The 9,702-nt window shown below is 36.2% G+C and overlaps 1 protein-coding gene across 2 annotated transcripts in view; it reads left to right on the forward strand.

Moving 5' to 3' along the window:
- The window catches only part of Unc5c (unc-5 netrin receptor C), a 350,620-nt gene that overhangs the window by 50,007 nt on the left and 290,911 nt on the right, over positions 1–9,702 (forward strand). The window lies entirely within an intron of this gene.

The raw sequence follows: 9,702 nt of genomic DNA on the forward strand, positions 1-9,702 counted from the left end.
GTAGGTTAAGTGAGACAGAGGTCTTTGTGAAGGCATCCACTGATTAGCCAGCTTACTTCCACAGCAATAGCATGTTTTGGTCTTCTGTTCTGAGCCACTATAATGAAATGAAAGTCAGTGGTAGAATTGTTATCTAGGAGAACACTGAGTGGGTAAATTAAGACATTTAGGAATGCAAACCCCTGTGAAACTGGGGAGCTTCTTATAAAAGTTATCTACAGATGATAAAGTTCCAAAAAATAAAACCAAATGGGGAACTTAATTTGCTTTCTATTAAGAAGAAAATATCACTACACTTCCATAAAGTAACTGTTCATGAGTAAACCCCTCCCCAAATAAAATTAATCCCCAACGCTTTCATTTCTACTAAGTTATCATGTAACTGGTATAAGGCTACATTTACATCATTAACTATTAAATCAGACACCAAAAGTATTTTTGGTGTTCAAAGAATGCTATGATTCACTCTCACCTGTATCTTCAAATTCTGATCTGTACTTAATGGCCTAGGCTGCACTGGGCTAATCTTCCAGGTACAGAGGCGGCGTTAACTCCCTTTTGTTCCAATGTACCTCATACAGTGAGTGGCCTTTTCTGTGTGTGTGTGTGTGTGTGTGTGTGCGCGCGCACACACACACACACACACACACACACACAGACTCCAACCTTTGACTGTATCTTAGCATCATATACTTACCTCACTATCCTTGGGACCTCACTATCCTTGGCTGTTCCCTTTAGCTGAGGCCACAGGCTTACTTACATTGTCAGCCCTCTGAGATGAGGTGTAAGAAGCCAGACTTCTTGAGAGACTGCAATGGTCTTCCCTTTATGGCTTAATCAATGTCAGTTGGTAAGTGAATCCTTACTTGAAAGCTGCTTGTTGAAGCTTCCGTCATGACTAACTACAGGAAGCATGCACAGGAGAAAGCTTCCAGACATTAGCATGTCCACTGCCTCCTCCCTCACATCTGTCTCACATAGGTACATCTCTGGCTTCTTACAGGGGCCACCGTTACTTATGTGAGTAGAACTTAAGAATGCTCTCTAATAAATGTGGTGGATCACGGGTCATATGTATGCTCCTCCAAAGCTGTGGAAAATATTTTTAGAGCAAACAGACAATTCGAGTGATTACTGGCCTTCAAAATATTCCTGAAGACAACCAAGACCAGGTCTTCAGTTGCTAAATAATATCAAGACAACTTTTTATTTCCTACATACTGGACTCTTCCTACATTATACTCTAAAAGTCATAGGTATTTTTTAAGTTGGAAATAACAATAGATGTGATGTGTCCTGGAGAAAGATATATATTTTAGAACTGAATACCTTAAAAATTACCCTGTGTACGTGTTTTATCGGGTCCTTGATAAACTTTTGCTTTTCTCCATTTCCATGGCAACAAAGAGGTTTCACTATCCAAAGACTCCACTGATAGAGTATGTTACAGCCTTTTGTTTGTTCCCCAAGCACAGAGAAGTACATTTTTATTTGTCTAAGGAAACAAATTAGCCATAGCAAAGAAGAGTAAAATGTCAGCAGCTGAAGTAATGGTTCTGTGTTTGTCTTACCCAACCTTTAACCCTCATGAAATTGCACAAGTCATTTTCTCTATATATATATCACTCAAAAATAAGTTTTATAGACAAAAATAAGAATTCAGTTGTAATATTGCAGAGGATGCATGCCCTCCCAAATAAATACAGTTTTTATCATGAAAATATTTTGGACAGAACGAAACGTACTAGACGAGGTTTTTCAACATATTCTTTTCTTTTACAAATCTATGAAGATTGACAATAAGTTTGAGATAGAGATAACTGGGGATAAAAGTCTATATCTAGACTTTCTGGCATTTTCTCACAGGCGCCAGCTGGCAGAAGGTTATATATTGTCTTCAGTGCTTGTGGGTAAGAAGTGTGGTTGCCTTCCTATGAAACTCTCCTAATCTAACTAGATGTTTTCAGTACAACTGCTCTTGAAGTCTTTTGCCTGTGGCTTCCTGGATGATCTTTTCTTTTGTCAAAATAATTAACACAAAGCATTTTTGCTTGGAGGCTGTATCCTACTTTGCTTTCTGCTGCTGTAAACACCATAACCAAAACCAACTTGGGAAAAAAGAGTTGATTTCGCTTTCCTGTCACTGTCTCCCTCGGTCACCGAGGGAAGTCAAGGCGGGTGCTCAAGCAGGAATAGAGGTAGGAACCACAGAGATGGCTGCTTACTGGCTCGTTCTTCACACAAGGCTCCTCTTGGTTTCTTATATCATCCAGTACCACCTGCCAAGGGGTTGTACTTCCGATTGTGAGCCACGCCTTCCTGCATCAATCGATCACTAAAAGAGAATGCCCCCATAAGCCTATGGATCTGATAAAGGCATGTCCTCAACTAATTATTCCTCTTCCCAGGTGATGCTGATTTGTGTCAAAATGCCGAAAGCCTGGCCATAACTAGGTAGAAATTAAGAAAGTGAGGTTAATCATGAGTGAGTGGTACATGAAATCATTGTTGAAAATGAAATAATTCACAATAAACAATTGCTTAAACTATCATCATCTAATTCTGGACCATGATGGGAACTATGAATAGTAGCTGTTTTTAGTGCTCACTGTGTTTCAACTCTGAGGTACATCATCATATGTAACAGTTTTGAATGGTTGAAACACATTAAAGTATTTGCTATTTGCCCCACTTCATGGATAGGAAAATTGAGCCGTGCAGAAATCTGAAGAGGTTTAAATGTAAACCTTGGCTCAGAGTTGAAAGCTGTTGACCTTCAACTTACGGTATGAGGCAGCGTCTGTGTACCAGAGAATCTGCTGCTCTTTGAAGGACTCACAAAACAACTATCCTACGGGGGATGCTATGGAGATTATTACTTGTAAGGGTATAAAACTGGTCGCAATAAAATGGACTGAAAGAATGATTAAAATATAAAAATGAAAGCCGTTTTGTGCCCCCTTTTCTCTTATTGGCACTTTAAATGTATTAAATACACTATAATGATTGTTAATGTGTCCCTGTTTTAAATACTAGTGAAGCAAATGTTTGAATTTTGAATGAGCATATAGAAAGCATTGATTATAGGCTTTCCTTTTATCCCTTTCCCAGCCACGTCGTGCACTTTCTACCTTAAGTCTTACATCCCTTTTCCCTCCCTCGTCTTCTCTATCCACTCATGTCCAGAACAGATACAAAGACTGGCTTATCCTGTCCATGAGATAGACTGAGATGAAGGCTCATTGAGTGAGCCAAGCTTTTTATAAATTCTAGAAAGAAACCATAAATAATTTAATTCCCCTTGAATGGCTTACATGATATATCAGTGTGGATGAATTTTAAAATAAGTAGAAATATCATTTTTTACTAACCTACTATTCTGCCATTGTGTCATATTTATATTACTGTGTCAAATTAGGATAGAATTCTCTTGTATATATAACATTTTTATATTTTTATATGTTTGTATTTTAAACATAGAATCCGAGCCATATCCTTATTAAACATAAACTTTTCTACTAAGATGTATTTTATGATTCTTTTAATAGTATACTTATAGTATTTTACATTAAGGCTTATTAGTGATTATGGATATGTAATTCATATTTTTAAAATAACAACTTGAAATTATTATTCATTGTATATCCTTGAGCTGCATGACATTGAAAGTTTAAGTTGGGTCAGTCTCAAATATGTTCTCAATATTTTAATTTATCACCAGATTCTGACATTTACTTATCATTGGACAATTCAAAAGAGGAATATTTATTTCACCTGTGTTTAAATCCTATACTCTAAGACCCTGTCACCTGTGAAGACCACAGGAGAGCTAGGTTGAGTGGTATACCACATGCCTTCAGGATTTGTGCTAAGTCAGGAGTGAGCATGGATGAGAAGGAGTTTATGCCTATTGTGGATAATGCTATTTCTCTCAGTATGATCTTCTGTTTTTCAAATTTTGAATTTTCCATTGTAGAAGCTTTGTCATTAAACATAATTATCTAACTAGTACTTAAATGAATTGCTTCTGTGTGTAGTATAAGTAGGATAATGTCTGTAAAATTCCTTGAAAAACTACAGCTGCATTAACTGAAAGTATTGCTATTTATATTAATTTATTTTCGAACTCTTTCTAATATTTTTAAGAATATAGTGCTACTTGAAATATGATTCTACTGGTTGACATTGATTAACACAAAAGTTATTAAAACAGGAATGTAAGGGAAAATAGGATAGGAATGTAAGAGCTGGCCACTAAAGGAGTCTGGGTAATAGAATAAGAAGGATTTTAAAACTGAGATGTGCCATTGAAAAGGTATGTGAACTTGTGAAGCTATTTAAATTACTGGAGCTGTAAGTTTCTGGCCACAAAACCTTGATTAAAGACCATTTTTTATTGGCATATATTACTTGTATATAATAATGTGACATTTTTCCTACATATACATAATGTATTCTCATCATATTCACCCCATTGAGTCTCTTTATGCCCTTACAACTCTAGTGAATTTCCTGTCCCTTCCAGAAAATCCTTTTCTACTTCCATGCCTTTTATTTTTCATATAACTCAATGAGTTTCTCTCGGGTTCCAGGAAAATGTAGGCTTACCAGCAACTACCCAACTGACAAAATATATTTCCCTCCTCCATCAACCATTATCTTCATACATATCCTCAAGTAGGGGGTGTGGTGCTGTGAGTCCTTCCTTCTCTACACAGGGAGCTAAGAGGTCTAACCTTATAGGGATCTCATGACGTCTCATCCAGGCGATCAATACTGCTTTGAGTTCAAGAGCCATATCATTCCCACAAATCAGTGTTCCGCATCTGTAATTTCTCTTCCTCCAGATGGCTCCTCCATTCTTCCCACCTCCTTGTCCAGGATGTCCCCTGAACCTTGGAGAGGGTGACATACTAGCTCATTTACAGCCTGTCATTTGAAACTCATATGTTCTCTGCATTTTGAGCAATTGCGAATTTCTGTATCGCCATTGACAACAGCAATGGGAAGTTTCTCTGACCAAACAGACAGCAGGGTTTTTTGTTTGTTTTTGTTTTGTTTTTGTTTTTTTGCTTGAAATATAAATGTAGTTACTTAGAAGAAAATTTGATAGACTCATTTATTGTTTTCCTATGGGAACATGCTGTGACTATCAAAATCTGGGTTTTATCCCAAGTCTCCTGTACTCAGATTGTTTTGAATGTCAAAGGAGATCATCTGTATGAGATTAATGTGATCACTCTGATGTCAAGAAAATGTGGCCTATTAATACACATACCTTAATTCCAAATAACATCACCCCTTTCTGAAGGAACAGCATCAATACCTAATAGTGCTTAATTTGCTTTTGAAGTTGATAAAAGCATTCCTCTGGCTCTAAAGGCACTAGTTTTGCCAGTTGCAGGGCACCATTTATAGACCAACAGAATGTCACCTCTCTAGTGGGTATAGATAGAAGAACAAGCCAATGTTGAGACTTTTCCCTGATTATCTGTAATAGTCTTCATTGGACTCAGGTTACAACCTGAATATTACATAGAAAGAGAAAAATCATGTTCATCTACTAAGGAAACTGCAAATGGCTATGAGACGCTAGGGGAAAATACATACACTCTTTCCAACCTAATGACTAGCTGGCTTCCATTAAAAATAATTAGAAATGCCTGTATGATTTAGATGTACAACTGTTTATAAGGGTTACTTTGGCTACATTTGGAGAAGTATCATATAAAAAAAAAGGCAATTTTGAAATGGTCTTTGTATGCAGTAGCCATAAATATTAATAGAAAGTAGGCCAGTTTATCATGACATCAGATTTTCTCCAGCTAACTTTCTCTAAATAAATTTAAGGGAAAGTAGTAATGAACAGCACTAACGTAGACCAACGTAGACTGTCCCAGTGACCGCTGTCCTTTAAATCACTACCATGTGAACCAGTCCTGAACTTTGGGAGCCTAGGAGTGCACCATATAAGTATTTTCCTTTCAGATTTGATTTAAAAGATGCTTTAATTTTAGTGTTGCCTCTTACAGGCAGAAGACAGCTTCCCTTACTACATCAGATTTACTTTTTAATCATATAAACTTCACTTCTCCAACTGTACAAATTCTACTGATTCTCGAAAGGCCTTTGGAATCAGACATAACTTTGAGTTGCATTTTGTGGAGGTTTTTTTCCTAATGACAGCAGAAATCTGCTGATTCTATGTAAGGGTAGGGAGGACAAAGAAATAGGAAAAGGACTTCCAGTATCCTGTGCAATTGGGAGCCATTTTGGTTTCATTTCAAATTCCCCAAGTCTTTGCCAATTATCATAATTTTGTAACTTTCATACATGAGTAGCGTACACACCATTTCTACTCCTTTCATTTCCCTCCGACTCTCCTTTGTCATCCCCTGCTCTTCAAACTCGTGACTTCTTCTATTATTACTGTGTTTTTGTATACAAATAAACATGTGTGCGTGTGTGCGTGTGTGCGTGTGTGCGTGCGTGTGTGCGCGCGCTCAGTACATTTGTTATTCATGTACATGTACTTATGGCTGACCACTTTGGTTTGGATGCTTTATCCAGGGACTATCACTGTCGAAGGCAGAATCTCCATTAGTTTCCTGTAGCTCTTCATCCAGATGTAGGATCTTGTGAGATTTCCCCCATCCATGGAGGTTTGTCAACTGTTGACCTTGTGATGGACTTGTTTAGGCAACCACATCATTGCAATTTTGTTGGTGAAGTTTCTCTGTCACCTGTAGAAGACACTGTATCACATAAGATGTGTGTTTCTTTGGCTATCACGGTCTTCCTTTTTTCTTTCCCCCGGTGCTCCCTGAGTCTTGAGGGTGGGACTTGTGCTATAGTTCTGTCATTTGCGGTTGGACAACCCACAGCCAGTTTTTATTTGTCTTTTGTTCTGAGTGAAATTCTGTAATGGTATCTAATGCAGTAGAGGTCCCTTGATGGACGGATATACTACTCTGTGAGTATATGGATAAATATTCAGAATATACATAGAAGTGATACTGATTTAGAGAACTAAAGTAATAGTAAGTAAGTTCTCTTCTAGGGTGGTCTTACCAGTCATCAGTTCACATTACTAGGCATGAATTCCTTCCTATTGATTTTAAGGAGATTATATCATTAGTAATTCTTTTTAAAGATCCCGAAACCACTGAATAAATCAGAAGCTGTTGCTGTTGTTGTGTTCTTTAAATATCAGAACATACAGAACCTCTTTGCACACTGCCACTCAGATATAAAGGTATTGCTCTTCAGAACGTAAGAGAAGGTAAGAGTCACTTGATTCATACCTATGTCTTCCAAAAAGCATCACCCTTCAAGATCTGCAATAAGCTAAGCTATATTCACCTATATATCCTTTTTATTTTTTGATCATAAGAGTGATTTTCTTTCTTTTCTTTTTAATCTGGCAGACATTTTAAAGCTCGCCAGAGTGAATCAAGATAACTCCTACAGGTTTAATATGTACTCATTACATTTTTATATTAGAGTCTTGATTTAATCTTGAAATATATTATGTATTTGGCATTTTTTTGGCAGATTCAATTTTTTTAAAGTGAAAAAAATGGATTTGTAATTGAAATCTTATATGAACTGGAGCTAGCACTAGAGATTTCCTATCTATCGTTGGCCTGCCAATGGTTTATTAATAACATAGTTAGCCTTTAGGTTATACTAACGTTGATCAACCTGCCATCTTTCACTTTGACCTAACAAAGTAGTGATGACTCTCTGAGGCAAACAAGAGTCTGCTGGAAGCTTGTGTCAGTGGTTTAAAACTTCCTGACCTATTTAGTGGCTGCCTCTAACACCTGGATAGCCTCTGCCTCATAACGCAGACCTGGAAATGAATGCCTAAGTATGATTTAAAAGTTAAACAGAAAGATTTGTTGGGATTCAGAGCATGTTCATTCTTTTACTATATGTACTATTATTGATTTTCCTAGATAAAAACAGTTGCTGATTGTTAATCTATGTATTATTTCAATCCACAGAGTAAATGGTATTTCATTAGAAAACATTTAGCAAATTCTCTTTAAAAGATAATGAGTACACTAAAAGCTTAGTTTGAAAAATCATAGTGCTTAACAGTCGATTCTTACTCATAGTGGTCATAGTTTATCTAGCCATGAATTCTGCATTGTAAATAGATTGTGTTTCCAATTTTCTGAAGAAGTCTAATGTATTCCAGTTTCAACACACAGTTTCTGTCTTATTGCTTGGGACTTCTTCAACCATCCTATTTGTCATCCCAACATTTTAGGGTCATAGCTCCTCGAACATCTCTTCTCATTTGCCTGAATGAGCTATTGTATCATTGTCTTTAGTCTAACCTGGATTTAACTTGTATTGCCTTTGTATGTTGGTTACCTACAAAACTGTCCCGGGGTATGTCATACATTAGTTCCTGTAAAACATGCATCATAGCATTCAATCTGTGCTGAACTGATATTTTAAGCTATTCTGTCACTGGAGGGAGTTAGCATGTATTAATCTAGAGCAGATTTAGATGCTAATCTAACAGAAATGTTATCTGTTACATTTGTGCCTAGAAATCCAATAGTAACACTTAGGAACTATTGGACAAGTAACACGGTTAATATTTAGGAAGGAAAGAGATGAAAGAAGTCTGAAGATATTGTCTTAATTCCTGACAGGTTTGGTCTGTTAAGGTAAATTCAGAATCTGAATGAACTTTGTTGATCTCATTGTATAGTATATTTGTTTTAAAACAAAGGTCATCACATCAACAGAAGTATCAAGCTATAGTTTAATCTCTTTAGAAGGTGAAGTGGGAATTGCCTTTAATAATAATGTGACTGAATGATTAAATATTATATTTTTAAATCTCAAACATACTTACATGTATAAATACACAAAGTAATGGAGACAAAACCTTTAAGCTACCTAACATGTATGGTAAGAGTGTTATCATAATAACAACTTGGTAGCTAGTAACTCAGCCATCTAATAGTGGCAGACAACAGCCCAGTAATTAAATGGTTTCGGCTAAATTAATTCTGGGTAAATTTTGACAGAAAAGAGAAATGGCATCTAAAAATATTATACAACAAAGTGCTACAAAACCGTTATTATAATTTCTTAAGGTCAACAATAAATGCTAAAAGAAACATGTTAGGGACAAAACTAAAATAGTTACTGAAGGAAGAGAGGTTCGGAAAATTAGCTACACTGCAAGNAAAGTTATTGGACTAGCAGAGCTAATCCTGTAAGCCCTAATTCCTGCTTCAAAGTACCCATTGCTTCTTAAGAACATAAAGCTATCACAGTAGAGAGTCATTTGTGCTTGCAATTTTAATTATTTAATAATTCATTAGCATATGTTAATTGTGCAAATTAGTGGGACAATGCTCAGTGCTGCAGTATTATGCAATGATTCATGATTCTGTCCTGTCATCTGCCTGCCAACTTTTCTTATGAATAGACCCTGTATAGATACACACATGCACGTGCGCGCGCGCACACACACACACACACACACACAAATAAAATGTTCTAATAAATTTCACATGATTACTACTAATTAAGGAAATATTATTAGATTAAAACATTCTGCATTATATATAATTTTTCCTGTGGATAACTAACACTTTCTTAAATTTTATGTATAACATGTGGAACAAAGATATATTATATATATATATATATATATATATATATATA

Source organism: Mus pahari, chromosome 4, assembly GCF_900095145.1.
Source record: "Mus pahari chromosome 4, PAHARI_EIJ_v1.1, whole genome shotgun sequence".
NCBI lineage: Eukaryota > Metazoa > Chordata > Mammalia > Rodentia > Muridae > Mus > Mus pahari.